Below are 6,445 nucleotides of genomic sequence, written 5' to 3' on the forward strand. Positions count from 1 at the left end.
TCATTAAGAAGAATGACAATGAATAAAGTTACTCAAGGATGAACTTAATAAAAAGAAGGATTTGATTTAAAAAAAAAAAAAGATTTTAATATCGTTTGATTTATTGATTGAGATCCACGTTTATATATGCACCATAGAGTAAAATTTATTTTAAAATCTTACGAAACCCAGCCAAACAGACACGTTCAAATAAGAAGATGTTTTATTACTGCAAATGGTTAAATATGTTTCTCAACATCAACCCTCTATCTAGAGAGCTGTGGTGTTGTGGTTAGTGCATCGGGCTACCAACACAAAGGTTCCTGGTTCGATTCTCGATCCGAATTGAAAATTTCAGGGACTGAATTTTCGGCTCTCCCTTGAAACCATTTACGAGTATTGTCTTGAATAAACGATGATAGTCCGTCGGAAGGGGACGATACATGGCTGACCCTTGTTGAGAGAGCCACGTTAAAGAGATCGTTGTAGATTTCGAAAAAGAGCAGGCTAATGGCGCTACAAGACAGCACTCGCAACCGCAAAGCGGAAAGGATTAACATAAGTTGCAAAACTTGTTTTGCACTCCACTATAAATAAATATGTTTAAACTAACCCTCTAATTAATCATGTTTACCTCTTCATAATCAAATAACAGGTAATATATTGGATGATAGTATCTGAGAAAGGGAATTTACCACGAAGACTAATCCTAATCTCATTAGTAATTATACTACATTACATACAGTAATACCTTGATCTGATTCTATCTTTTAAATAAAGTTATTCTATCACATAAAATTGGGTCAAATAATCATGTCACAACACATTATACAGTTTTAAGGTAATCTTTGAACCATTTGAAACATGAAAATGAGGTCAAGGACAACAAACATATTCTAGACGGAAGTTCAACATTAAGCATCGGTATACAAATATGGAGAAGTTTATAAATGTAAAATATTTACACAAACAGTTTTTACCGCCGCCAGGTACTCCTGTGTTATTCAAAGAAGACTTGACAAAAAGGGTATAATAATCTGCAAAAATGCATTAAGTTTACTGTTCCTGAGGGTGATGATTTTTTATTTAATTTTTGTTCAATGGTCGATGATGTATAGTTTGTAAACAAGAACAAGGTGCAATATTAAGCCATGTTTAACAGCAAATAAAATCTGTTGGTTGGAAAAACTTTTTTTAATTTCGAGTTTTAAAAGATCTGAATATGAAATCACGGTGAACATCTAAGAAAACATGATTTTATAAACTATTTTATTATTGAAGTGAACGGTTAACGACAGGCACTGTGTGCAATAATTTGCAACAATTGTCTAATAAGTGACGTCAAATAAGAATAATTTGCCACCTTCAGTTGATACTAACAATTGCTTCTTCCTATAATTATAGCTTATTGCCCTAGGACGAGTCAGATTGCTGTTACGGTACAATTCCTTTAATTCGTTCAAAGTACTCGCTACTACATATATATTCTCGGAGTTAAATCCTGTTACAAATAAAACGTTTTTGTCAGTGCATGCTACTCCCAATGGTGCTGATAGATTTGTATCCTTGTATTCGTGAATCATGTGATATTACTGCCGTTCAAATTACAACAAACAACTCTATTTTCTTTCCATTGTGAATAATATATTTTGTCATTCAGTAACACTGCAAATAAAACATCGGTGTTAATCATGTTAAGATTATAAGGTATTTCACTCAGTAAGTTTCCTTCAATATCAGTTATACAAAATCCAACACACGGATCTGTTACAAAGAATTGGCCTTCCCTATAGAAAAAAGTGCACATACCATAGCCTTTCACTGTAAAGGATCGGTCAACTGACGAACTGGTCATGTTTATAATATTTATCTCATTACTTTTGCTTTGGCCCACTGCAGTTTCATTATCTGTAACATATGCAACAGAATTTGGCATAAATGATAAGTTTATGTCCCTATCATGGTCACCGCTATCTTTTAATACAATTAAGCGTTTGTTCAATTTATCAGAAAAAGCAAGTCTTCCGTGTGATAGAAAGCAACTATCCAATATAATAATCTTTTCATCTTTTCCACTTGGTAATAGTATGTTTTCAAGTACAGGTTTAAGTTGTATTTTGTCAACACAAGGCGTTCCTGTTGCTAAAATTTGTGCCTGTTTTCCCCTGTGGTTGACCAGTTTAATGTCCGACTCTTTGGTTATCACATTTACACTACCAAGTGATGGCAACAATGTTTCGATTTCAAGTTCGACAAAGGGAGACAACGATATTGAAATTTGCTTTGCTGAATCTTTTTTAATCAACGATTGTACATCTTTTTCTAAACTTTTCACTGTGCTTTCAAATTCTGTTAATGTTATGAACAATTGAAAATCTGATGCGTATTGTTTAATAACACGTGCTTCTTCTTGCATTTTTGCAACGTTTGTTTTTAAAAGTTCGAACTCTTCTATCGTTTGTTTAATTGCCTGCAAATGTTTTTCGTGTATAACTTCTATTTTGGTTTTAAGTTTTATTTCAAGTTCATCAAGATAAGCAATAACATTCCGTTTGGTATCTGTGACTTCTTCCAAACAATTATCCTTCTCGTCGGCAAGTAACAATATATTATCAAATCGTCCTTTGATCAAAGAATTTAAGTTGTTGAGCAAATCTGATAATGTTTGATGAAAGTCGGAAAGCGAATTTGAGGTTTTGAAATGTTCAACGACTTTATGCATTGAAGTAAAGTTGCGGCATTCTGCATGGGTTGCTTTCATGCATTCAACACAACAGGGCTTCTCATGCTGACTACAATAATATTCAAATCTTTCTCCATGTTCAGAACAGTCATTCTTTATTTCTCTCACAACTGAAGGTAATTTAACAAAAGATTCGTAAAGAATAGTTTGATGAGTTTTACTCAGTTTTGCGACAGAATGATGAGATTTGCATGACTCACATAGACCCTGCTCACACTCAGGGCACCAATCAGTGGCAAATACTGTAATGTCTCTAGCTTCACAAATATCGCACAACCTTCCACTGGCCGCCATGCTGAAATGAAAATAAAATTTTGAGATTAAAAATTATCTCTCGAAAAAAATCTTTCTACAAAACACTATAAAACACTGAGCAAAACGAGCCCTATCAAAATGGCTAAGGTAATTTTCTTACGCATGTTATGTGTCCCTTTTGGATAATCATATCATGCTTCACAAGTTACAATCTGTCGTCGAATATTGCGTACAAGGACTACGATCCCGTTCTCAAGATTGACATTATAAATGACAACCGTGTTAATAAACAGACGGACAGTCGAATCCCCCAAATAAATTTACTCCACTAGCCGATATTCATAAAAATTGATTTATTGGTATTTACGCCCACTTTTAAAATCCTGGATTCGACTGATTACAAAATAGTAAAAGTCTGAAATGACCTATATCTGTACTCTACTGTACTGATTTTACCTGACCAGTCTGAATCGATTTGTAATTTACTTAATACGTGACTGTAATCTGAACCATAGTTTTAAGTCGGAACTTGTTCTCAGCCGTTTCTCTACCAGTTACCATTTTACAATGAACAATGATCGACCAAGTCTGATTCAGAAGGCCTTGCAAAATAAATAAAACAAGATGTTGCAATTTTGAATAAATGTTTTATTTCGAATTTTACTAGTTTTTCATCTTAAATTTTGTGATATTATAAATTAGTATACCATTTACTTCAATCTTTAATTGGTGAGTTGATGACACCTAGTATCATTATCATTATTGAGTGTCTTTTATTGGATAAGTTACATTTGGATAAGTTACGCTTTGTTAAAAAAATAAATTGATAAAACCTTATTCATTGGTTATGTTGGTAGCCTAAAAATGATAGAAAATTAATCACTTTACTATCATTTTTAATACATAACGATATGCCATATACAGAACATTATCTATTATATCTTAATTAAGTACACATATTTTTTGTCAAAATTAAAGACTGACATGGCATACAAGAAGCACTTTAGTCTTTAATAATATTAAATTGTCTCAGTATATGTGTTTTTTATACGTAACAAGAATGCCCTATTTTTCTCAACGTCGTGGATTACTTATCTAGTCAATAGAGAAGACCTTGAAAATAAGTTGTCACATATTTTTTTTTTTTAATTTGAAAAAAATAATTGGGGGAAATGGTCATGTTGGCAGCCTGAGCAATCCATTAAGATATATGATCTTACTTTAAATAGAAAACAATGTTTATTTGTTGCAGATGCATTCTTATAATTGTCATTTGTATAATAAAAACCATCAGTGAGAAAGAGTCACACACAGTGTACCATACAATAACATGTAACAGAAAAAGATCAAAACAATCGATAATTGAATACTATAGATATAACTCGACATTGAATTTTAACAATACTATATTGGTGTCATACGTACAATGTAACACGTTCTGAAATAATGCTGAGTTCGGTTGTCTTACCTTGTGCCACAAATTCAAAGTTGAGATATTTATCTGGTAGGACTGTGAATTATAAACAAATTGTCGTCTCGGTCACATGACTGAAAAACGAGTTTTATATGGAAATCTAGATTAACAAAATCGTGTGTCTCTTGGTCGGATTATCCTATAGGTAAAGGTGTGTCTGCATAGTAAATCCAGTTGATCGGAGGCCGAAGGTGTTTCTTATCACTACACACCGTATCCCCGAGGTGTATAACTAACTTATACCCTTTGCTAAACCCTATTATTGTTGATATTTATTATTAAATGAAAAAGAACGGATAGCATAGTTATTGACAATATCAAACATGGTTTATAGATTATATTTATTATATTGCAACCCCACTAGTAACCTTACTGTGTTCAACTTTGTTCAAACTTTGACAACTGAATAGATTTTACGTCAAACTTTATGTCAAAGTTGTTGTTTTGCATATACCCGCTAAATTCATGTGCTAATATGGATCATAGTTGACTGTTTCGTACATTCTTATTACAAACAAAATACATCATGCTCTTTGTATGCAGTTGTCAATATGGTTTGATATAAGACGGACGACATTTTGAGCCAAGCTTTGGATTTGGTAAAAGAGACTAAAGATAAAAGCTAGTACTGGTACCTGTTAAATAAAAATAATCATAAATTTTGTTTTACATATGTGATGGTTTGATACCCCCTTTTTTTCTTAAGAATAAACAAACGTTCATATTCGGACGTACTGAGGGAAAGGTGTGTTTCTATAAGAAACAAGACGACCCGACACGCTCAACATACAAAAAATATAGATTGAATTATAAGGAACTCTCTATTTTGGGGCAATCTGAAGGGGACGGGAGTATATAAGAATCCCTTGTATTTTTTGTAAAGTTCAATGCTTTAGAAAACGAAAAAGATATACAAATGGGATCAAATATTTTATCTGTAAACAAAGTCGAATTTAAACATTTTTTTTCTTTAAAAAAAATATATACTTTTTAAAGTATTGAATCGCTATGGGAATTTCCTAAAATATGTGGTTTTTTTTAAACTTGAAACAACTTATAGAGAACACTATTGGTAATTTCTTATGCTGATGCTATTTAAAAAGTAATCAATTTCTATTGTTATGAATAACAATGCACTGTGTTTCGGGATATAGAAGCAGGGGTTTCCAGAAACCCCGCTCGTCACACCATGTGGCCAACATCCATTGTTATTCGTAACAATAGATCTATTCAATTTACACTTGTTTTAGAAATAGACACTATGAAGTATCGCAATAGAGCCGGGTGTAATATTTGATTTTTGTTGGAACAACAGACCCGTGCAGTAAATTTGAATTTATTATTTGAATAAGATTAGACTCAGATGAAACCTTCTTTACATTTGCAAATATTTATTCGGAATCTATTTCAACATCGCTAAGGCAGCGGATATGTTTGCATTTAAATGATACATGTGATGCATTCGGTATATAAAAGATATTTAAATTATATTGATTGGATGGGAAAAATCAATCTTGACCACTCTTTTATGGCAAGATTAAGTCAATTGTGTATCAAAAATTCAACATAGAAATTAACTTCTATATTGCTTTTAAAAACAGTCCCAGTCATCACGCCTGAAGTCTTTGTATCTTTGTAATTTGATCAATATTATTTATTTCTGATAATACTTTGAAAAACATATCGAAATGTCAACGATTTTTAAAATCTAGCTGCAAACAACATTTATATTCTAGGTTTTCCTGCAAACTATTGAAAACATCTGCAAACATTATTCAAAGCTTAAGGGTTCTTGTAAGTTTTTTTGTTGGCAGGAAACTTGCAGCAAGCCTGCTGCACATTTGCAGCACACATTTCATCTCTCTAAGGGAGTGTTATTTCCGATGATGGGATGTATATCGGCTAGTGGAGCTATTTGTGTTTCGGATATAAAGGATTCTACTGCCGTTTGTCCATTAGGCTGTTCAGATAGATAGATACTTTATTCTCTAAAA

At 32.5% G+C, this 6,445-nt stretch overlaps 1 long non-coding RNA gene across 1 annotated transcript; it reads right to left on the reverse strand.

Annotated features, from left to right (window-relative positions):
• Positions 1–1,231: 1,231 nt before the first annotated feature.
• On the reverse strand, positions 1,232–4,520 carry LOC143074653 (uncharacterized). The gene is made up of 2 exons (XR_012977990.1): positions 4,446–4,520; positions 1,232–3,017 (listed from the first exon to the last, which is right to left on the reverse strand). It is a non-coding gene; the product is annotated as an uncharacterized LOC143074653 (long non-coding RNA).
• Positions 4,521–6,445: the final 1,925 nt, after the last annotated feature.

The sequence above is a fragment of the Mytilus galloprovincialis genome, chromosome 5 (genome assembly GCF_965363235.1).
Source record: "Mytilus galloprovincialis chromosome 5, xbMytGall1.hap1.1, whole genome shotgun sequence".
In the NCBI taxonomy this organism is placed as follows: Eukaryota; Metazoa; Mollusca; class Bivalvia; order Mytilida; family Mytilidae; genus Mytilus; species Mytilus galloprovincialis.